The following is a 25,455-nucleotide window of genomic DNA, read 5'->3' as shown; positions in this document are numbered from 1 at the left end:
CAAGGTCAACAGGAGGACATATAGAAAGAGATTAAAATAACAACTGACCTCTTATCCAAAAGGGTTGAAGGACATGGCTGACCCTTTGAAACAGACTGGGCTGCCTTCTGCAGGCATAAGGAAAAAAAAAAAAAAGCTTCCTTATCTCTAACATAAAGCAGTTACCTCAAAAGAGCTGAGTTGGCAGGAACATTGAGGATGTTTTTCATATATAGATATATAGAAAGTATTTATATTTTTTTCTTAGCTTGCAAAAAGCTACTGGTAGACACTTAGATTAACAAACCACAAAACTGTTCTAACACTATTTATGAAACTCAGGTGCATAAAAGCCAAAAACCTTATTATTGGGGTTAGACAATAGTCTACAGTTAAAGATTTAGAAAATTCTGTTAATTCAAATGGTATTAGAAAGCCAACATACAAAAATTCCAACTCTGTACATCATGTATAATTCCAGCACGTTCCTCTACCAATGTTTGCTAGTGGTGGTTTTCCTACAGTGTAACTGGCAAGAACTGGGAAGGATCCAAGGTTTTGTCTGGCTTGCAAGCTGTCTACTTCATCTGCCACTCCATCACGGATGCCGGCAGAAGACAATGGACTCATCACGAGAAAGGGCACTGTGCCCTCGCACATGCAGGGAGAAGTGTGGGGACTTGGCCGCGTGACGTGACACACTGTAGGAGTGACAGGCAGCTGATGACCCTGAGCTTACGGGACTCGGGTCTTTGTGAGGGGCTGGGAGCAGGGCCCTCCCTTGCTCCTGAAGGGAGACACTGTCTTTATTACACAGGATAATTAGCAAATCTGCCTTTTGTTCTAGAGGGAGACCTTAGCCCCCTCTTCCAAGGTCATTATGCTCCCCCACCCCACCCCACAAGGATGGTCTGAGGCAAAGGGTGGTTAACGGCTCCCTCTTGAGATGAGCAGAAGAGCCAGGCCAGGGACTGTCTCCCGGCGGTGCACATGTCCCATCTCACTGGCTAATTAGCAGCGTGATCCAGTTGTTTCCCTCTTCTCTGCAATCGGTAGGCTAACGCTTTCCGGTCTACACTCAGAATCAAACACACAAACAACAACAGTGAGGTAAAATACCATCCAAGTCAGAAGAGGCTTTTCAAAAGAGCACCATGGGCATCTGAGGACTCCCTGACAGAAGGGGACAGCACAGCAGCCTTCTTATGGGGAAAAACTGTGGAAAAAAAAATCTTCCCACATGTCACAAGCAACCTCATAAATAAATGAGGGGTGATGGTAATAAACTAAATTAAGTCTTTGACCCAATGCCTCTTCCACTGAGACCACGTACATACTTCTGGGAAGTCTTTATTAACCAAAACAAATCTATGACAATTATTGGTTAGTTTTATCTAGTTTATCAAATGATTGCCAAACTATTAAAAAAAATAAATAAAGGTAAGCCTGAGAAAAATAAGACCTTGAAAACAGTACTTGGATTTATACTACCACTCTGCTTAAATGCATCGCCACGGTCCTCTGCCTAGGTGCCATAAAACCAACAACTCCAAGCCTCACAAGCTGTCTTCCTTAGGCCTCACTTACATGCTTACACATTGACCCTTCTCAGAAGGAAGCTGCGGCCTTCTGTTCCTATTGTGGTGATATATTGTTTATGATTTATTAAAGTCACTGGAGAGCAAAATAACAAAGCAGCCACACTAGTTAGCCAGAGAAGCCAGGCAGCAGTGGCACACGCCTTCAATCCCAAGATCCTGAGAGGCATTTAAGACAGGAGCAGGGTCTCAGGGCTGGCATTCATTCTCCAGCCACAGTGAGGACAGGCGGCAGTCTGTGGGTCAGCCCTTTCAGCCTCAGGTAGAGAGATAAGAGCTAGTGCCTTGGCTTGCTTTGCTTTTCTGATCTTCAGCTTAAAGCCCAAACCCAGTATCAGTCTCTGGGTCTCTTATTTTTCATGTTGCACTGGTCCTCTCTCCCCAGGTTACAGCCATAACGCTTAGGACCCTCTCATGGGGAAAAGTCTAGGCCTCTGCAGCTCAGGCGCCCACCGGGTCCCTGGTGGGCGCCTCCTCTACTCAGTCCCAAACTACACTATCATTTCTCCCGAGCACTGCCCTTTACAAACCAAAGGATACTGCAGCCACCAGAATGCAAAGGAACGTGCCAACCAGCTGAAGTAGAGGACTAGGAGTCCAGCTGTGTCAAAACTTACAGGATCTGCAGCTCATCCATCAACCCACGGGCTATTTGATGGGTCCTCACTGTAAAACAAATGGCTCCAAAGCCTTCCTTTCCCAGCCCCTTCGACCCTGAGGAAAGTATGGTCAGGGCCTGTCCCCTCACTCTTCTGTGAGTCTTCTAATAGGTTAAAATGTTATATTGTTTGCCAATCGTGTTTTCACATAAAATGCCATCTACGCCATCTATCTTTACAAAAGCTGACTTCCATGTCAGCATTCGACTCCGTCTTAATGAAATCCACAAAAGGAAAACCCACTTTTTCTAGCGATAAAAATAGCAGGGACACCCATTTTTCACAAAGAAGGCTGAAACAACTGTGTGGTTTATGGCTAACCTGTACTGGGTGGCCATTTGCATGGCTCACACGGCTGCTAAGGAAACAGTGTCCATGGCTGGCGGGCAGCTCAACTGAGGAGACGCATTGCCAAGGGGTAGTGCTAATGGTGTGTGAGTATGAGTGTGTGTGCATGTGTGCGTGTGCATGTGTGTGAGGCACAGAAACATTGAGGAGAAGAAGGGACTGTGGGGGGCGGATATGCCTGCAGAGGTGACTGAGGGACCATTCAGGAGAAAGTTGGTCTATGAGGTGGGAGCACCTCAGCGTTTGTTCCTTGTCGATGATGACTTTCTGATCGGCTCCTACTAGAGGAAAAAAAAGTGCGTGTATATGTTGCCTTGTAACACATGTTATTGGCATGTGAGTGTAGGCGGCACAAAGGGCCTTGTGCTCACAGATCACTAGAGAAGCCAGGAATGCTAAACACTCAGGGACCGATTCTCAACAGAGGAAATAAAACACCTATTTTCTTGCCCAGAAGGCTGGGAGTGGATTTTGTTAATGGCCTGGTTATCTTTTCGCTAGCTGTGGAGGCAGGCCTCACCCAAATTCCCAAGAATCATTATCCGAGACTCTGCCCTCTCTAGATTGTCACCGGCCCTTAGGGGAGATGTCAACCTGTACTTCAGGGCCTGCTGACCCCTAAGCTATCTCAGAGACCACACAACACACTATTTTGGGCCTTTTAGCTATAGGCCCACCCTCATAGTCACATGTCCTGTGTAAAGGAGTGTCTACGCAGCCTTATTGTGCACCTGGAATTGGACCCATTGTTGCCTGGAAACCTTAGCAAATTGTGCTCCGTTTTACAAATGCTGACAGTGAACAGCCTGGCCTTAGGGTCCCCGCAGCCTGATCCAGGCTGGTGGAGTCAATCTGCACTGGCTCTCATTCTCACCTCTTGGAGGTGTGTTTCCCTGTCTGACTTCTGCAGGGATGCCTGAGTGTGAGTATTTAGTGTTGCAAACTGAGTAACCAGACTATACTCAAGGAAAACATCTAACTGATGAGATGAACCAAGGAGCCCAGGCCAGAGACTGCGCTTACAAGATGTTAAGTAATGTGCATCTTTGCATACACCCAAAGATGTTCTGGTGGTCCCTAGCTTCAGACACGTGCCAGTCTGGAGAATATGCTCATGGGCCTGAATGTTCTGACTTTACAGCAGGGGTAGACTCCAGACTCTGGTGTGCCAGGCAAGCACTCAACCACCAAACGTCACCCAAAGCTCAGCACTGCCTTAAGCCACAAGCAGGTTCACTATTTTGCGACAGTAACACTTGGCTGCCACCTAAAGTAAAGCATGCCACACCATGTACAGCCCAACTCTGATATATTCTGCCTAGCACAGTGATACTCTGAATTCAACCTAACTTGTCTACACTGGAACAGCATCACACATCATTGAGTGACCTTTGCCCAGAAATGGTGGGCTCACTTGGTGCCATTCAAACCCAGTAATGAGATATATAGCAGTCTTGAAATAGCTATGCAAAATGTTAGATTGTATAATTCCCAAGACTTCATTAATTTAGCAAAGCAAGTTTTAAAAGCAGGCTACACCTAGTTTAACAAATCAAATCTAAAAAGTTAATGAGTCCCTTATCATGTTCAATTGTAAGTTTGTTTGCTCTTAATAAGATGTGAGCAAAGCCTCCAGATGATGCAGAGTCAGTCTAGAGAAAGAAAATCAATTCTCTCCCACAAAAAAACGTTAAAGCCGCATTAGCCCTGCTGAGCACAGGGTTGCTAGTGGCGCCCTGTCTGGTCTGCATGACTTCCTCTTGCCAAGGCTTCTGGGACCTCTGTGGGTCGACAGCAACTGTATACATTGGACTCTCAAGCCTCCTTCTCTCCATCCTGCTCCTGGAGGCAGGCATGCTGTCATTAAGCCAAGCCATTTAGATAAAGAGGGAAAGCCTTGTACAGATGTAAGCCAAGCTCACAGCTCCCTGTGACTGAAGCTAATGCTAGCTGATACCACACTCATCTCTATACCAAAGCTCCTTTGTTAGGTCTCAAGCCTAGTCCATTAACACACATAGTTAGTGGTGTAAGTCAGGCATCTCCCTCAGCCAAAGGAGAGGAGGTAATGACAAATAAAAGGGAATTTTTACAACCTAAAGGCTCTGAAAACCTAATGCTTGTGTCCTCAAAATTTGGCACTGACGTTGAGATTATGGCAAACCCAGAAATGATCTGGCCTGGCCAGGGCCATTATGCTAAGCCCTGACTTATTCTACTTGTTGTGAACATTCAGAATTTTTTTTTTTAAAACCACGCCATTACTGACTTTCAAAAGAAAATAAGAGGATAGAAACTCAGGATATCTTCTAGAGTTGAAATGCACGAGTTAAATAATGTTTATAAAATATGCAAAAATTTCTAAATTCAAAATACTTTACCTGAGGAGCTATGGATATCTGGCAACGACTCTCAAACACAAATCATCTAAAATCCTCGCTGATGCAGTAGCATTGGGTTTAAAGTACCAATGCCATCACTTGATTTGGATCAGCCCAAACAAAAGGCCACAAACACTACCAATCTCTGTAAGTGAACCCACGTGTTCTCCGCTCACTAAGTGTTCACGCCACAGCCACGCAGTGAAAAGGAAGGCACCTGCGTGCGTACGCGAAGGCTCCCGGGTAGACTGCGTACGTACGTGACGGCACCTGCACATGTATGCAAAGGCTCACGGGTAGATTGCATATGCGAGGGCACCTGCACGTGTATGCAAAGGCTCCCGGGTAGATTGCGTGCGTACGTGAGGGCACCTGCACAGGTATGCAAAGGCTCACGGGTAGATTGCGTATGCGAGGGCACCTGCACGTGTGTGCAAAGGCTCACGGGTAGACTGCGTGCGTACGTGAGAGCACCTGCACATGTATGCAAAGGCTCACGGGTAGATTGCGTACGTGACGGCACCTGCACGTGTATGCAAAGGCTCCCGGGTAGACTGCGTGCACACGTGAGGGCACCTGCACGTGTGTGCAAAGGCTCACGGGTAGATTGCGTACGTGACGGCACCTGCACATGTATGCAAAGGCTCACGGGTAGACTGCGTGCGTACGTGAGGGCTCCCGCAGGCGTACGTGAGGGCTCCCGGGTAGGGCGGCCCTTGTCCCGCTGGACTGTAAATGCCACAGCATCAGTTCGCTCCAAGCGCACTGCCGCCTCGCTTTGACATTTATTGCTCTAAAAATAAAGGAAGGCCACTTGAGTGTGTTTACAGTGACGCCTCAGAGGTAAAATGAACGGTCCAGGGTCATGACTGGTCCTCAGGAAACACACCAGGAAACGAATCTATTAATTTCCTTTATGGCTTTGTTCAGATGGAAAGAGATATGCTCATTCCTGGCTCAGAGGAATTCCTCACTCATCCTCACACACAGTCTGATGGCCCTTCATCCCCCCTCCTAGTCAGGCGGGGTTCTCAGTCAGGACACAGTAACCGCAGCCATGGGACCACAGGGAGACAGACACATGCCTGACAGCTCAAGAGGAGGGGCAGGAGGGGGGGAGGAGGGGGGGAGGAGGGGGGAGGGGGAGGGGGAGGGGAGGGAGGGGGGAGGGAGGGAGCAGGGGGAGGGGGAGGGAGAGGGGGAGGAGGGGGAGGAGAGGAGGAGGGGGAGGGGGGAGCAGGGGGAGGGGAGGGGGAGGGGAAGGAGGAGGAGGGGGAGCAGGAGGAGGGAGAGCAGGAGGAGGGGGGAGGGGGAGGAGGTGGAGGGGGGAGCAGGGGGAGGGAGAGCAGGAGGAGGGGGAGGGGAGGAGGTGGAGGGGGGAGCAGGGGGAGGGAGAGCAGGAGGAGGGGGAGGGGGAGGGGGAGGGGAAGCAGGAGGAGGAGGGGGGGAGGAGGGGGAGGGGGAAGAGGGGGAGGGGAGGGGAAGCAGGAGGAGGAGGGGGGGAGCAGGGGGAGGGAGAGCAGGAGGAGGGGGAGGGGAGGGAGAGGGGAAGCAGGAGGGAGGAGGGGGAGGAGGGGGAGGGGGAAGAGGGGGAGGGGAGGGGGGACGGGAAGCAGGAGGAGGGGGAGGAGGGGGAGGGGGAAGAGGGGGAGGGGAGGGGGGGGAAGCAGGAGGAGGGGGAGGAGGGGAGCAGGAGGAGGGAGAGCAGGAGGGGGAGGAGGGGGAGGGGAGGGGGAAGCAGGAGGAGGAGGGGGAGCAGGAGGAGGAGGGGGAGCAGGGGGAGGGGGAGCAGGAGGAGGAGGGGGAGCAGGGGGAGGGGGGAGGGGGAGCAGGAGGAGGAGGGGGAGGGGAGGAGGGGGATCAGGAGGGGGAGGAGGGGGAGGGGAGGGGGGAAGCAGGAGGAGGAGGGGGAGCAGGGGGAGGGGGGAGGGGGAGCAGGAGGAGGAGGGGGAGCAGGAGGAGGAGGGGGAGCAGGGGGAGGGGGGAGGGGGAGCAGGAGGAGGAGGGGAGGAGGGGGAGGAGGGGAGGGAAGAGTGTGGAGGAGCGAGAGGCAGGAGGAGGCCTAAGAAATCATTTGTAGTCAAGCCAGTTAAGCCAGATGTTTCCCCAGATAGTCTACGTACCTCTTTCTTGAATAATTGTTCTTCTGGCATGGCTATTTTATTTCCCCCATTGTTTACTTTTTAGGATATAATAAGCATGGTGTTTTCTCTTTCCTTAGTCCTACGTTAGGGACTGGGGAAATAAAAGTGAACAATGTTCTTGAAAGACAAGTACAGCTAAGAGAAAGGACGTCTGATCCCGTTTGCTCTAATGGAAGCACAGGACAGTCGGCACAGATGCCTCAGCAAGGAGCAAGCTGTGGGGAGAGGGACGGGGCGCCCTCAGGGCAGGATGGGAGATGCTTTTCTTTCCCAAGGAAGCCTGGCCTTGAGTCCTTAAGTCGAGGTCCACCAAATGGAGACGATGAGAAGCAACTGGAGGAACAGAGGCGAGTAAGAACGACCAAGCGTTGCCCCAAAGCCCGCGCGGTAAATGTTTTGTCTGGAAACGAATATCCCTGGGTCTAGTGTGGGGTTTAGGTCACTGATGTTGGTTGTCCCAGCTGCTTCCTGTTTTTCCTCCTTTGCATCCTCCACTCTAGAGAAGCAGACGAGCCCCACCCAGCCCTGCCTAATGACCGATCGTGGCCTGGAACCTCAGGAACCATGAGGTCCTCAGCATCTCGGTATCTTGTCTAGTGAAAGCCAACACTAGCAGTTACTTCTCATCCCAGGAGAATAAGGACCTAAATTTCCCACAATGCAGCAGCCTTTCTTCCCATCCAAGAGCTGATTCAATTTATTAGTTGGTTGCTCTGGCATGGAACCAGCTTCCCTGGATGTCCATCTGTATCATGAAATACTGGAGACTGCTACTCATCTCGACCCCTATTGTTATCTGCTCAGCATAGCACAGCTCTCCTTTCAGACTGTGAAAGACAACATCCGTCATCCTTCCTGCCCTTGATCTCCTTTAGAAGCTAAAGGTTTCACATGCTCTCATAACATACCAGCCTGCAAGAACACAACAGCATCTGTGTGTGACCTTCGCTGTCTCACATTTAGCCAGACACTGTCCAGCTCCTGTTCTCTGATGAATAAAATATGACGCTGAACTGCTTTGAGTGTTGAAACGGAGGGTTTCCATTTGTAGTGTCCCACCAGTGATTTTCTACTCTGGTGCAGGATTTGACCTCTAGGAGAGGGTACATAAGCACGTACCTGTGAGCTGGTAATTATTTGCAAGAACTGATGAGACAGGTTATAATATTGAAAACTTTCTGTGACTCACCCTCCCCAGATGAGTTATAGCCCGTGCATTCTCCAGGCAGTCTCTAGAAGCTGGCAGTTATTTTGTATTTATTTCTAAATGTGCAAAAACAACAACAACAAAAAGAAAACCCATTATTCTAATCAGCAGTGGCAGACGATGAGATGCTAAGGAACTGTTTAATCGTGTTGCATCCTCAGTAATCATTTAGAACAAGCATGCAAGCCTTGAGCAAGGTCTCTGCCACCTCTGCCGCCACACTCTCCTGTCCTGTGTGCCCTTCCCAGGCCAGCTATGAAATGGTAGCCCTGGACTCTAGTTTTCCTCCAACAGAGTCTGCTGTACTTCACGTTTTCTCCCCGTGCTGACTTTCCAACCCTTGGGCAACCTTTAGGCCCACTCATCACTGTCCTTGGCAAGGGAGAAGTGTCCCTAGGTCATGCAGAACTGGGTACCAGTTATTTCCATGTGGGGCGCTCCAGGGTCTTGCTATGGGGTGGCGATGTCTGCTACATTTGTCTGTGGAATTGAGAACGGCGTACGTATGGCGAAGCCCTCCCTAGGCTGCACAGGGTCTGCGATCTCCAAGTATCTAAGGGATGGGGGGGGGGCATGGACTTGTCTAGCTGCTGTAAGAAGGAGAAAGAAGATTCTGGAGGCAGGACACTGAGTGGGTGTGGGTCTGGTCTTCGGGGAGTCCAAGGCTACCTGTAATGGTCCTATTTGAAAGTTAGCCCCGTTTCCTGACCAAGTAGTGGCAGAATGATGCTGTCCTTCTGTTACTACCGAGGCTTGAGAATAGAGGCCACAGTGTCTTTGGTGTTTACTCTAGGTACAGAAAGTAAAAGGGAAACATACCTTTTAGTCTCAACAAGTCACAAAAAGTGACTTGGTTTTGGCTACAAGCAGAAAGAAATATTGAGCAATAAAAAAAAAAATACCCTAGCTTTAAAAGATTTTAAACTACTCCAGACTTGCAATCTAAACTTTCTTTCCCCCTCCAAAGTCCTCGTTTCTTTGGCAAGTAGAATTTAAAGTTCTTTTTTATTCCTGTGTTCTTTATCGCAGGCAGTACACTCAGTCATAAACATCCCACTCAGGAAGAAACCAGGCATGGGCAAGTGTGCTGTATACTACTGTTCTTTACTTTATCTCTTCATTAGGAAAGAAAAGAGGAGACAAGTAGTTTCTAAGTTTACCTGTGAATGAACCACACCCAGGGATGCTCGGATCAATAAAACTAGGAAGTAAACATTACAGTGAGTGGGACTTTTTCTTTTCTTTTTCTTTATGTCAGTCTAGCCATCTACAAGGGGAAGAATTAAAATCTCAACTAGCCATTGTATTTAGATGCCATGTGTGTGCGTGTGTGCGTGTGTGTGCGTGTGTGTGTGTGTGTGTTTATATACGTACATTTAGATATTAATTTTCTATTGACTGGGTAAATTTCAGCATACCCTTGAGTAATAGCACCTGTTCCTTTTTTAAACTGAAATAAATGAGAGGGGAGTTGGTTTATGGGCCACAGGGGTGGCTGCTAAACTAATCTGAATGCCTCTAACTCTTCAAGAAGCTTGACAAATGCACACTGTGCTAGACAGACAGAAGTGGACAGCCTCAATTCTAAACCACAACACAGACCAATAGCAGAGGCCCCTGCACCAAAGAGAGCAAAGTGATGGCTGATGAGTGACGGCTGGCGAGCGAATGAAAGAGACACAGTTCTAGGGTGGGGGATGAATGGCATGGGTCGGCGTCTCCTAGACTGACTCATGCTCACGCTGGCTAGGAGGGCTGCCTATCTCTCCCCAACCTGCTGAGAGAGGTGGGGTTCACGATGGATGCTTGCAGGCATCCAAGGGGCTGCTTTTGCTTTTATCTAAAGGAGACTCTTCAAGAAATATAATGGGGTTAAAACAACATGTGTCAGCCAGGTTGAGGTGTGATTCAAGAACGTAATTGATGAGTTTTAAAAATCCAGTCGGCAAGTCAGAAACAAACAAAGGGCAGAAGCAGACTAGACTCAGAGCAGAGAAGACTGGCATGGTGAGGGAGGGGCTCAGGGTCGTGAACATGGGAGTGTGGGCACTGGGAAGAAGGGGAGACAGAAGAAGCAGCCTGGGGCACCCAGACAAAGGCAGCTCTGTGACAACCCCGATGCAAGCCAGAGCAGAAGACACTGCAGCTACCCCCTTCACCTGAAGAGGTAAATGAAGCTACCCGGAATCTGCAAATGTCCCTTCTCACAAAGTCAGAATAGCTGTGCTGTGAACAAGAATGTCACTAGCAATGGTATTTTCCATTACTGAATAAGAAAACAATACATGTCATTTGTGTTAAAAATAGAACAAATGTATCCTCATTTCTAGATGACATCGTGTTAAAGCCGAAAAACCCAAGGGCTTGATAAAAAGTTATGAAAATTAATGAAAAACGTCAGGCAGCTGTATGTAAAGTCTCCAGTAAAAATTGATTTTCCTGAAAAAGTCCAGCTAGAAATTGAATAGAAAAAAAAAGACTCATTTATAATATAGACAAAACCCATAAATGTTAATATGTCTATTTAAGAGTAAAGGCAAAAGGCCTATTATGTGAATTTAAAAATGAAGATGAGCGGATGAAGAAGCAGACAGAATATTGTGACGATGCGTTGTTCCATGACCTCAATCTCTGCCCTCACATGTGTGTAGGATTTCACACAAGTCCCATTGGAGACCCAGGGTGTCCCTGGCACAAAGTGCTGTCTTCAACACACACTCAGGCACCATGGCAGAGGGAAATGGAGACTAAACACCAGATTTAAAAATAGAAATATATGAAAAGTACGTGCACGAGCATTCGCAGGAGTTTAAAAGCAGCAGTGAGTACCAGGGTGTCACCCTGGTGGCCATGGCTTCCTACACAGGAAGGAGATTCAGTGCTTTGCGCAGACACATGCTAATGAGTTAATGGAACAGAACAGAGGGCAAACACTCCTGTCGGTATCTGCGAACTTATGACCTGGAGCTTTCCAGTTACAGGATAAAGGGGGGTTACTGACAGGGATGAGGTGCAAGTGAGAACCGGCGACTGTGGTGAATGGTTTGGCCACTTACCCTCCTACAAAGTTACAGATGACTCAACTGCAGATGACTTAGATATTAAAAGAGATACCACAAGGTTTAATTTAAAAACAATAACAGGATGAGAGAGGCAGGCAGCAGTTCACATAGACTTGTGAGGACAGTGACAGAGGGCTGTGCCCAGATGTGAACTGAGTAACTCCCTATCATAAGGGGGGATTGTTTGTACTTCTGAAGTTTGGTAACACAGTCGAAGATGGCTAACACTGACTCAGGGCCAGCCAAAGCACAGAGAGAATGAGTGTCTGAGGAGTTCTTAGTCATTAAAAAGGGTCATTTATATCGCAATCCCTCCCCTCAAGACTCAAGGACATTGTGGAAAAGGTGGCAGGAATTTTGTAGGGATGTAGAAGGTTGGAGAAACATTGCCCCCTAGAAGGGAAGAACTCTGCACTAAGGACAGCTGTGATTCCTGCTCAACATCAACCAGTCAACATTCCAGCCCGGATGGGAGGGGCAGGAATCCCTACCCCTAGTCTAGGACAGTGGGTGGCTATTAGGGGAGAAAGAACCTGTTTTCTTTTTGAGTGTTGTCTCTGGTAGGTTGACCCCATGCCAGGAGGTGACCTCACACCCACAGGCATATGGGAAATGCTAAATGGATCCAGTGGGTAAACATGGATCCACTTGTTGCTTTATATACAGTGGGCATGAAGTTGGGAGGGAGATGTGTGTGTGTGTGTGTGTGTGTGTGTGTGTGTGTGTGTGTGTGTGTGTGGGTGGGTGTGTGGCAGGGGTTCAGGGAGGAATTGGAAGAAAGAGTAAGAGGCTTCTATTGCTATAATAGAGACCATGGCCAAACGCTTCACTTTATAGTTTCCAGTTCACCATGGACAGAAGTCAGAGCAGGAACTCAGATAGGAACCTGGCAGAGGCCATGGGAAACTACTTACTGCTTTGCTCCACATGCTTGGTTCGGCCTGCTTTGTGATACAACATAGGGCCACTTGCATAGGGGTGGTGCTGCCCACAGTGGCCTGGGACCTCATGGAACAATCACTAATGAAGAAAACGCTCAATGCCAATCTGACGAAAGCATTATCACAGTTGAGGTTTCTTTTCCCAGATTACTGTACCTTGTGACAAAAATCAACCAGGATGCTGGGCATGTGATTAAAATATGTTGTATGCATGTATGAATATCTCACAGAATACATAAAAGCATTTTTTAAAACCTGCAATGGAAAAAGACCAAAGATGTTCATAGAATATATATATATATATATAATCCGTGTGCCCACTTGCGAAATATATTACCAATTAATTTAAGAAACAGAAACCATCTAAATCGATACCACGGAGTGTGAGATGGTAAGAAGAAAGAACAGGAAAATCCAACCGGCTGAAAATAAGCTTCATTTTCCTCAATCTCGGGGACGTTAGTTAATGGCCACAAAGATGCCACAGCACTCTCATACAGGGTGTTATGGAAAAGAAGCCCAGCCTCACGGCGGCGGCGGGCGACGGTGCTTTCCCCGGAATGCTGTAGGAGGGAGACACTCCCTTCTCTCTGAAAAGTGATCTCACAGTGTGGGCGAAAATGTAAATGCTCACGCTGTTTCAGTATTATTCATATTAACAGGACAGCAGTGATGGTGGTTACTATGCTGTCTGCAGAGCTTCGGCGTAATTTGTAGGGCTAGGGGGGAAAGCAGGAAGCGAGGGCTGAGGCCAGCAGTTGTGTTGTGGATGGTTGTGTATCTGCTACAGTGTGCCCGCAAGCATGCATCGATCTGGGAATGTTCCCACGGCTGCTATTGCAATGGATAGCATTATGGTGCGATAGGAAATGTTACTTCTTAAAAATTAAAACACCCTTACATGCATAGATTTTTTTCTGATGTGTATAGAACATTTTCTGGAACAATCCGCGGGAAGAAAATAGATTAATCATTTTAGGAGAGTGAAACTGGACGGAAAGAAGGCTATTAATGTATTTTCTTCGTGCATTTCTCTATTTGCATGTTTGAAGAAACTCACCTCTTTTTAGAATTCAAACGAAACGTAGCTGATGCTGTTTCCCACAGCAAAACCAAACCCACAGCAAGACTCAGTCTAAACTGAGCCAGGGGAACCCTGTCCAGCCTGAGCATGACCTCTCGCTTTTCTGACTTGGGGCTGGATAACATGAACAAGAAGCCTCTTTCCTGTAGTTATTGAAGTCACTCCTGACCATACCGGCGAGGATTGAAGGACACTGTTCCAGTATTGTGGTCCCTCAGACACTCAGAACACGCTGGCTTAGATTAGTCTCCTACTATTCTGTCTCCAGACAGTTACCTCCTCTCCCTATTTATACAAATCCACCACTTTTTGTGAAGACCGGGGTTTATTTAGCCTTCTGGTACCATCCTAAATAGCATTCCTACACCAAAATCATGTGTGTAAACCGACTTTGGATGGCGTTGTCAATATTTTTTGGTTGTAAACATTTAGTGTTCATCACCAACTCCTGGCACTCGAAGACTATACCATGACTTGGCTGGTTATCTATGAGCCCGTCTGTGCAAAGATGGCCAAATGCCTGCTCGTCGTTGGCCAGGCTCATGTCCTAAAACACACGATGCCAGGCAATGATTAGCTTTGATGACCTTCATGACCCTGTGAAAGTAACAGGGCTGATAGAAAAGTATATATAACAATAAAGAAGGGCTCCAGAAACACATATATTATATTAAAAAACACGGAAACAGACATTTACATGATGATTCTAAAGCCTTTTAAATACACAATTTTGTCTTTTTTTTTTTTTTTTAATGAGGGTGTTGGGAAAGCATACGCTTCACTGGCTTAGACTGGAGGGGGAAGCTGCTCTCATGGCGCTTTGGGTAAGCAAGGTGGGGGCTTGCTATTTTCTGCCTACCTACCAGCCTTGGCTCCTTGCGTACACATATGACTCATGTGTCATAAGTCTCTATCTCTGCATGAAGGCTGACTCCGGATTATTCTTTTGACTGTGCCTCCTAACAGACTCAAACCATGTTTTCTTACTATTCTATAAACTTCTATGAAACAGGGATAATATGTTAGCCGCACATGTAAAAACCTCCATATATCTGCCCATTAAAAATACATTCATGTGTTTGGCCAAATGGCTATGGCAGTCTGACGGCCAAGGACAACGTCAGCTGCCCATGTCAGCAGAGCAAGCCACATATGAGATGCAGCTGTGCACCTTTGTGCTCAGGCCGCCCTTCCTTAGCCAAACTGCCCTTTCCTACTGAAGCTGCAGCACTTAACAAACACCATTTAGTGGCACTTTCAAGGAGAGAGTGTTCAAAGACCTGTGCTGGGCTCTAGGAAGGTCCCCAAGTGAAAGAGAGGGCTAGACAAATCCAATCACTTTGTAAATAAACGCAGTGCGAATTTATCAAAGGGCCAATTTCCAGAGTATTTCATCCCCCTCAGAATGCCTAAGCAGAAATGGGATCTTCTGGGAAATCATGCAATGGAAGTTAAGTGATTGATGGTGTCAGCCAACGCTTCCAGAGAGGAACAGGATGAATTAGAATCCATGCTTAGGCAATTTTTTCCCACAATACCACAATCATTCTCTTTGCCTTTGAGAATGTAAACCATCTTATTTTATTTTGAGCTTTTAACATAAAAGTGTTGGGAGAAATATAGGCAGATTCTCGGTGGATTTAAGAAAAGGTGAAGAGGGATTCCCAACACTTCCAACACAAAATCACACATGCACGCACACACGCACTCACACACACTCTGCCCACATCTCAGTTTTCCTATTAAATCCTTCATCATCTTTGGTGTAGTGAGCTATCACCTCCCACAAGTAATAATGGAGACGCTGCAGTGTGAACAAAGATAAAGCCGAGGCAGGGGCTCTTTTGTGATTCATACCAGAAAGTAAACACAGACTATGTTCATGTTCACACTGGACTTCACTGCCTATGGGTTCCACATTACCACACACACACACACACACACACACACCCCTGCCAGCCAAGCCCAGACACTGACCACCTGATCTATGATCCTCAGTTTGCTTAAATTCTCTGATTCTGATCCTTCTACATCTACCCCGTGTCATTTCCCAGGAATTGCTTTCCTGCTTCCTGCAGCTATCAGCTTAATTTTCTAGAGTTTTATGTATAAGCCACGTACTCAATACTAGTTTGTCTAATTTTTTTTCACTTTGCTTTAGTTTTAAATTGTCAACATCATCGACTACGTTACTTTCTGTCTCTAATAGGCAGGATAGCTTCAGACCTGTCACTTAATTTTTCAGTGGCTTTTATTGTTAGAGCAGTTGTAGCTTCCCAGGAGAATTGAGAGGTCCCCTATATAACCTGCCTCCACACACATGTTGCACAGCCTAAGTTGTTACCGCTAACATTACACGCTGGGACTTTTGTGACACTACATACATCTGCATTGATATGCTATCACCCAAGGTCCAGAGTTTACACTGCAATTCATGCTCAGTGTTCTAAGAATTTTAACAAATATATACTGGCATACCCACCGTTAAAATAACTTACACAATAGTTTCCTTGTCATGAAGATCCCCCATACTCTCTCCCGATCGTAGCTCTTGGCAACCAATGAACATTTTAATCTCTCTATTATTTTTTTTTCTTCTCCAGAAAGCCATATAGTAAGCATGTAGTGTTTGCAGACTGCTTTCCTCAGTAATACACATTTAAGATTCCTCCACGTGAGCTGATGGCTCATTTACTTTATTAGGTACTGAGTCATCGCGTCCGCTCTTCCACTGTCCCCCACTTCTTAGTCCATTCACCTACTGAAAGACATCTTGGTTGCTCCCAAGTCTTGGAGGTTATCCGAAGGCTGCTCCAGCTGCCCACACACAGGCAGACAGACAATCAGGACTTCATTAGTTACACCACGCGGAAGAGGATAGCAGCTTGTCCTCCAGAATGGATGGGCCACTTTGCACTGAACAAACACAGCAGTGGATGAGAGTTGGCCCTGCTGCACATTCTCCTAGCACTTGGTTGTACCCATGTTCTGACTCCTGTCTGTCCTGGTGGGTGTGCAGTGGCATCTCAATTTAATTTGTGCTCCACCAGGGAAGATGTTCAGCTTCTGTTCGTGTCTGCATTCCCACAGTGTGAATTCTGTGAGAGGTCTGTCTAGGTCTTTCTTCATTTTAAAATGAATTTGTTTGTTTTCTTACTATTGAATTTCTTTTAATTGTTCAAATTTACATTTTTGGGTGAACATCATTTATTATAGTATTTATTTTGCAATGTTTTTTTTCCCCCATAGTCTGGCTTGTCTTTTCATTTGCGTCACTGCAAATGAACAACAAACATTGTTGTTTGGAGGAAGTCTAGTTTACCAATTTTTTTCTTTCATAGATCATGCTTTTGATGGATCTAAAATGTCACTGCCTTGCCCAGTCACTGCGATTTCCCCCAAAGTCCCGTTTTTAGAGTTCTACAGTTTGCACCGTACTTGGGACTACAATTACTTTGACTTACATTCTGTATAAATGTTTAACATGTTTGATTGTTTTTGACCTGCATGTCTACGTATTCTAGCACCATTTACTAAAAAGATAACATTTTCACAGTGTGTTCTTTGGCCGTTTATCAAAGGTCTTTTGACTGTTTGCAGGTTTCTTCTAGGATCTCTGTTCCGCTTTGTTGATTCCTATTCCTTGTAGAGATCTCTGACATTCTAAGAGACTGGAACTTTTTCTGGACCTCATAGCCAAGGTTAAGAGTGACCTTGGGGTCACTTAAGATTTAATGCTGCAATCCCACTATGTGCTCAGCTGTTTGCCTTTAAGAGAACAATGTAACAATCAACCTTAGTTATCTTGGATTTCCCATGTCATCAACTTTTACAGCCTAAAGTAACATGTAACTGTGGTCTTAAATAATGTACTCTTCCGAAAGAAATCCATGTGCATTTGCATGCATGTTATGATAACCATTTTCTGGAAGTGGCAAATAGGCCAAAAGCAGTCTTAGAAAATGAATATCCACCATAAATATTGAATGTGACATAGAGATATTGCTTGGTAAACAATGATGTTTGTAATACTGTTTGCTATCTGGGTCAGCTGGGGGCCAGTCAGAGGCTATGACTAAATCCCTTGTGAAATTCTTCTGCAAAGTAACCCCTCATTCCTTCGCTATGTGATGCTTTCTGTGTTATTCAGTAATAGAGACAGCAAAGCCCTTTGTTAGGAGACACACACACAGACTCAAAAATACAGAGCGCAGACGCAGAGGGACAGAGACAGGGTCAGGGATAGTGGCAGATTCATAAGCCAGCCTTCAGGCAGGCACAGATTCAGACTCAAACAATGCACAGACATCAAGGACACAGGGGAAGTGACGTAGAGAATCCAAATCCAGACTCATCCTCGGTTAATGGGCACCTATGGGAAGTGCTTTTGATTTCTTCCCATAATGCAACACTGATGTATTATTGGTGATTTACTGTGTTTAAATCTACCACAATTTCTGTATTTCCTTTTCCTCTTATCACACTTTTGATTATTACAGCTTTATAGTGTAGTTTCGGTCATTGACTTGGTTCTTTTTCAGTATTTTATTTGCTCCTTCATATAAACTCCAGAGTGAGGTTCCTGATATTTATAGGTTACCTTGCTGGGAGTTTGAGCATGGTTACATTTTAATCTGTAGATTAATTTTCTTCAGTAACAGTCATTTTTGGCAATGACGAATCTTCCTATCCATGGTCATGGATATTCATTTATCTACATACAGTCAACAGCTCAATACCATAGCGTCCATCCACAGTATCCCTTCCTTCTCAGAGCCCGGTGACAATATTCAACTAATAGCAGCAACAGTAATGGTGGTGTCCACAGGCATGCTAGCACGCACACACATGTCAGGCAGGAAATCAAAGTGACAGCAAGAATCTCAGCATACCTGCAGTCATTTTATAGCAAGACACATGTTTGTATGGGAAAGTTACCGCTGTACTCCGAGAAATGAAATATACTTCCCAAGCGCAGTTGAAAGGAGAAAGAAAAGATAATGAACATGAAATCAAAGAGGGAAATCTCTAATGAAAAGCCAGGCTTAACGGGCAAGCGTTCCTTCCGCAGCCTCTCTGAGCGCACTTAAACTGTAGATGACAGAGTCATCAATTAAGTTTTATAGCAGAGCTGAGTGAGAAATCAATCAGCAAAATATTAGTGATCCATCTGCTCATCACAACAAATCCTGGCAGACATTATTACCTTAATGGTATGATCCTGGAAGGGAGGGGGCAAGAGAGGGAAATGGCTTAGCATCTCCCAGAGGCATGCAAGATGGTCCAAATCAATTTGGCTTTACGGCTATCCAGAGTTCTCTATAATACCCTCATTCCACAAACACTAAATTTTGAATACCTTAAAAAAAAAAGCCAGACCCATATCCACCCCCAGAGCACCAGGTGCTCTATTTATGAGTCACTCTGAGGGTACCTGAGAGAAAGGCTTTTTCATGCACAGCCCATGAGCAGAAACTGGAGCTGTGGATGCCTTTTCAGATGTCAGGGAGGAGTATTCGTAAGATGCCTCCCACTTAGGCAAGATGCAAAAATGACAAATGAAGTTCAACTGGAAAAAAAAAATTACAAGCGGAAATGAGGCATAACTGCATTGTCTAAGGCCAAAAAAAACTGAGTGTGCTTTGAAGGGAGGTAGGGAGTCAGAATTGTAAAGTTCACAGTGAAAATCCCAGTAAATTTTCGAGAGTTGCACAAATCCATAAATAAGAGAAAAATATATGTGGCGCCATGAAGTAATACACACAAAAACCCACACTCGACAATTCTGTGCTCAGGACAGCCGCTCTTCACTCATCCAACCCAGTCTGCATACTTCCACGCCTGCTTCTGCGCCAGGAGCCCTCATCTAGGAGAGCTGCACCAACCCTGGTTGGTTTGGGCTACTGGGGGTACCTGTCAGAGAATGAGGTACCTTTGGATACTGCTTTCCCAGCCTTGGCTGAGAAATGGATGCTGAAGCCGAGGGCATACCATTCAATACTGATTAAAAACAAAGACGAAACAACAAACCTAAAATCTCTCACCAGATAGAAGCTGCAGCAGGAATCTGAACAGTGTGGGCACTAATGAGCCCTCAGCTAGAAGCTGGAATGGTGAGAAGTAACAAACTCAGTTACTGTCCTCAGTTTTCCCTAGATATAAAATTCTGCATGAGATGTCCTCAAGGGTAAAACACACAGAAACGGGCAGGGGCAAAGCAAACGGAAGAAAGAAAAATAAAACTAAACACACATGAGAAAAAGACACCGTGACCATCCCTGGAAGTAAAGAAGTTGGCATCCTAACAGGAGCTGTATTGATGTAGCCCTCTGGCAGCATGGATGAGTTCCAACGGGGAAGGAAGGGACTAGAGAACCCTGGATGGCGGCGGCACCACTTCTAGAGGCTCGGGGACAAAGCAAGCCGTGTCAGCCCTGTCAGACGGCTCATCAACAGGCCAGGTGCTCTGCTGTCCACCCTGCAATCTGGAAGAAGCTCTGAGAGTCAGAAATAAATGTGGGAGAGAACAGGGTTCAGTCACTCACCCCAGAACACTACCCAGAGAGGTCGCATTCCAGAGGAAAAGCTGACTCTTCTTTATAGAAATTTCAGCCACATGAAGTCCTTGCTACCATCAACAACACTGCTCTTAAATAATTGAAGGCAACCGAGGAGGGGAAACCGTGTCAGTCTCTGCAGAGGGCAGCTGTAGCAGGGTACAAACGGGGACAGAAATTTCGCCAATTGTTACACACACTGAAGACAGCAGTCAAGTCTGGGCGCACCCGTGTGTGCAGTGAGAATTCCAGTTCATAACCAGAGGGACCTATGGAATGCCGCGCATAAATTTAATTACTCATGCTAACTGCACTCCCCTTAGATGCTGTTAGTGAAGACCAGGGCTCTCGATAAAATTCGGTTATCTGCTTCATCAGATGAAGTTTTTAATCTGTGAGGGGTGTCCAGTCTTCTGACATGGGACGTGATGCTGTCATTGGGCTGTATTTGCAACTATCCAGGGATACACATGGCTGGCAGAACACGGGCCGAACATGCCTGCTTCTGTAATTTACATCACCAACTCCCACGGTAGCTCAAAGCCCCACCCACAACCACATCTGGGTGTGTGCTCTGTGGTCTGAACGTGGTCCCTACTTTCATTTTATGGCCACGGGGTTTCCTGTGGGGTACAAGCCAGCGATTGTGAGAAGTAGCTCCCAGGTAAGTTTGATATTTCCTCAGGAGATGCACAACACTGATTTGTCCCAACATTTCAACTCTGACTATGTAGCTGAGGTGGTCTCTTCTTCCTTCCTTCCTTCCTCCCTTCCTTCCTTCCTTCCTTCCTTCCTTCCTTCCTCCCTCCCTCCCTCCCTCCCTTCCTCCCTCCCTTCCTTCCTCCATTCCTCCCTCTCTCCCTCCCTCTCTCCCTTTCTTCCTCTCATAGCCAAGGTTTTACTGTGTCATCCAGGCTAGCCTTGAGTTTGTGTCTTGGCTTCTTGGAGTGCTGGAATTACAAGCACCTCCCACCCTGACTGGCCATTTTGCCTTTTATTAAGAGTAAATATCTGCTAGGTAGACAGTTATTTCACACACTATCCTATTTTAATAAATCAGCTGCTCGGTGATCTTACTAGCTACTGGTGGTTCCTGTCCAGGGCTGTCACTCATGGGGCAACCAGCAGACATTTTTTGTTTTTTGTTTTTTTTTTTTTTTGGAGTAATCTCTTCAGTATAAATTCTATTATCCATTTTGGTGCCAGATCCAGGATCTTGAGGGTGAGTCTGCTTTCCCTGCCTTGGCTCAATAATCTAACATTCTTCTAAGAAGCCATAGTATTTCCAGTGTCATATAAGAGTCTCAAACACACATGCGCATACACACACACACTCACACACTCACACACCACACCACACAGGCACACACACCACACCACACACGCACGCACACACACACACACACACACACCACACACGCACACACACACACACACACACACACACACCACACACGCATACCACCTCACAGTTGAGCACTCTGGACTACTTGCCCCGCAGAGATGTTATCACTGCCAGGCCATCCTGGAAATCAGAGCTGGGAGATACATTACTCAGGAAAATGTCTATCTCTATGGCAACCTAGGTTCAAGGGAGAATTGGGACGCAATAAACCACTGAAGCATGATTGCAGATACCCCCCCCCCAATCAATAACCCAGTCGTGGGAAAGCAGAGACTGCAGGGTAAAGCTACTTTTACATTTACTGTGACTAGTGAGATGGCAGAAAGAAGTCTGCCTCTAAGATTATTGGCTCTCTCCTCCCCCTGCCATGTTAATCATCTGAGATATATATATATATGTATATATATATACATACATACATACATACATACATACATACATATATATATATATATTTCCGCTTTCTTCCTCTCTTTCTTGATTTGTTTCCTCAGCCAGAGGCTGCCGGGCATGGCCGCTCCTGCCTTCCATTCAGCTCCACCCCGCCCATTGTCTCTGATCTCACTAGGTTGTGACTTGCCCTCCCATTGGGTTTACTAAACTCAGCAGGTATGTGGCGGCTGACTTGCTGTCCTCTGAGGGGTTCAGCTGTTTGGTTAGGAGCCCCTGTGTGTCTTCTTAGCTATCCCTCAGAAACAGCAAAGGTTCCCCTGAGGGGACAGAGACCAGACTGTGTGCACCTCACCTGGCTGGCAGCCAAGAGTGAAAGGAGAGAAACTCGGTAAGATCTGCAGTGGGGAGGAGTCACACTCTCACACTCTCACTGAGTCACGCGCACGCGGTAACTCTGAACCCCAAGCACACACCTCCAGGCGATTTGCTCTGCTTTGATCCATTCCCAATGGCGCTCCATCCACAACGCCCTGCCCTTCTCCACGGTGAGACAGTCCCGACATTCGCATGGAGGCTCCTGACCCATAGTCATGGAACAAAAGGGAGTGAGCAGATAGCTCAGTAATTAAAATGCCCACTGTGTAAGCAGCAAGTGTTTGGGACAAAGGTCAGAGCTCTAGAACTCACATAAATGCTAGCTGTGTATAGTAGCCCAGGCTTCGGAGGCCGAGCCAGGGAATCCCTGAGATAGGCTGAATAGCCAAACTGGGCTGGTGAGCCTTGGGTTTCGTTGAGAGACCCTGCCTCAAAGGACACTGAGGAGAGTGACTGAGAATAACTGTATACATATGGCCTGCTGCATGCAAGCATGCACAAATGTGCTCCCATGAACACACGCACACGCACACGCACGCACGCCACTCTTGAGAAAACCAAAGGGAAGGAATGACTGTTTCCTCTTGGTCCTTTAGCTCTCCAGCTCAGTGAAGCTCCTAGATGCTTCCTCTTCACTCCCATCCAATGAGATGCAATATGATGTGGCAATAACTTACAATATGATCTGTAACCGACCCATTAGTCTATACAAGTCTTGCTTTTTTTCATAGCTGTATAGTGCTCCGTTGGATGGTTGTACTCTCTTGGGTTTAGACAACCCCTACTTTCTCGTGGTTGGCTATGATTATTTTGTGTGTAGGCATGCTAATACTGTTCAACGGTAACACACTCATAATATTACAGAAAACATACATTGAGTACTTTCAGAAAACGTGTAGCTGGATTTCAAGAATAGTAATTCTTATAGTTAACCCTTTCAGTAAGTGATGCCAGCTGTTCAGGTACATTGTCTAGCGTTTCCTTCAGTAGAATAGAGGGTAAGAATTTGCTGACTGTGAGTTCTAATAGTTTGTGTTAACAAATCACCAAATGATGTAGTGCATGGAAAATGCTTACACTCATTCTTTGGCGGGGGGGGGGGGGAGGGGGAAGCAGCTTTGGGATCATAAATTATTCATTTTCCTCTCTTTTGCTCAGTGATCAGAAGCTCATAGGAGATTAAAAAGAGACACTGGTCACAGGTGATCATAAAAGGAACCCAGCATGGCAGTCCTGGCCTCGAGAAGGGAGTGTACAGTCAGCTCGAGGCTCTAATGGCCTCTGCAAGGGCCAAGAAGAGCACAGCCTCATTTTACCTAACTGGCACCTGTAAATTCCATTCTCGGGCCTGAGATCTATCTTCAAAGCTGCCACCTGCTTCCCCCTCCTCCTTACCAAGTTTAACAGCTCACCTGGCCACTCTCTGAAATTAAGGTAAATTGACATGTATTCTACAAGACTCAAGCTGTAAAAAAATTGTTGGGTTATTTCAGATATAAGAGCATAATGTAGAAAAGGCCTTGGGTAAGAAAACTGAGCAGGAAATGTCCACGTCTCATGACTAGAAACAAGGATATGTATATGTTACAATCAGCACAGAAGGCCAAGGTCAGCAATCGAAGGTAAACGGCACGTTGGTGGAAAATCTGTGCTTACACAGGGGGATACTCTATTCTTAGGGATGGAAATCAATTTATTCTAAATTGACTGACATTCGTTTACACAAAACAGAACCTTTGTACAATAGAGCATAAACTGACAAGATGAGCATTCAGTCTGAGCCGGGAGAATGGAAAAGAACAGCTCAAAACTGCCGAGACAAAGGTCTCCATCTGGCATTTCAAATTTACTGATATTTTATGAAAGGCAGTTTTATGTTATAGGGCAATTTTCTGCCAAAGAAAATAAAAGGTGGGAGTAACTCTTAGATATAAAAGTCGAGAGAACCTCTGCCAGAGGTGACATCCCTGTTTCTCTGTGATTCCTCTCTGCCAGCCACAAGCATCCCATGCATGGCTCCGACTCCAGGTAATGGGCTTAAGACAGTGTTGCACAGGGCCGAGAAAGCACTCGGCAATTTTTCCCAACACCCATTTTCCACACGAAGCAGGACTTCACCTGGACTCACTTGCCTGCCCCCTTGGGAAAAAAATATACTCTGTGAAGTCAAACCCAAATTCCCCACCCCATCCACAAATCACCCCTGTTCTTTTCCTTGTGGCCTTGGTAGGTTGTTATAGAATGCTGGCCTCTGGGCACCACCTGGCTTGGGCCTTCTTGAATTGTTAGCAGCTGTGATTCCTCCAAGGATATCTACCCAAGACTGGGTTCCCTTCTTTCATGGAGTGAGGGGAATGGGCATTTAACCTTTCCCCAAGGATTTATGGGCATTTCATAGTTGATGGGAGAGAGTTAATATTCATTAGTGTGGAATTGTCCTTAAGTTATCCATGCTCCACCTAATAACCCAACCCAAACCACCAGTTGACCAAGATACACTTGGCCAAAATGGTTATTCTTCATTTGTCTGTCTTTGTTGTGAGTGCCTCATCTGGGGTGAGCAGACATTAGTAAAATCTGACCACAAAAGTTCACAAAACGTTAAGAGTGAACTTTTTTGCTGAGCTTCTCCGACTCCTCTAGGCCAGTCTTCATCTCTCATCATAATAGAGACGTCCAGTACAACAGTCCGTCCTTGTTCACTGTTTGGGCAATGCCTATGGTTGCATGAGAAGTTGAGTATTAGAAGGAACACTCTCCTTCTGACTGGCTCAACCCTGGCTGATCAGTGAAATGACAGCCCTGAGATCACAGTTAATACCCTGAAGATGCACCGAAGGCCATCTTTGGCCTCAAGTCCAGCTAGGTCACATGATCCACTTTAGCCCTTACCAGGGTCTTATGGTTAGTCTCTGGGTCAGGCTAACAACACAACCACCCTCACTTTTCACTTAGGGGGAGTGGCTTCTGCTTATGTGCTCTCAGGTGCACGTGGTTATTAGAAAGGCTGTTTTCAACCTGTGGGTTGCGACCCTCTGAAGGTCCAATGACCCTTTCACAGGGGTCACCTACAACTATTGGAAAACACACATGAACACTACAAGTCATGACAGTGGAAAAATTACAGAATGAAGTAGGTAGAAAATAATTTGGCAGTTGGGTGGGGTAACCACAGCATGAGGAACTCTATTAAAGGGTCACAGCATTAGGTTGAAAAACCACTGGATTAGATGGATGGGAGCAACAGACATGCACCAAAATATACCAACCATGGCCAACAAAATATACCACAGCCACAAGCTTCTTGCAGGAAACTGAAAAC

The 25,455-nt window shown here is 46.3% G+C and overlaps 1 protein-coding gene across 1 annotated transcript in view; it reads right to left on the bottom strand.

Annotated features, from left to right (window-relative positions):
• Prkn (parkin RBR E3 ubiquitin protein ligase) overlaps window positions 1-25,455 on the bottom strand; it is a 959,805-nt gene that overhangs the window by 453,391 nt on the left and 480,959 nt on the right. The window lies entirely within an intron of this gene.

Source organism: Phodopus roborovskii, unplaced genomic scaffold (assembly GCF_943737965.1).
Source record: "Phodopus roborovskii unplaced genomic scaffold, PHOROB, whole genome shotgun sequence".
NCBI lineage: Eukaryota > Metazoa > Chordata > Mammalia > Rodentia > Cricetidae > Phodopus > Phodopus roborovskii.
Note: the sequence above shows the minus strand (reverse complement) of the source record. Positions and strands in the feature narration are given on the sequence as shown.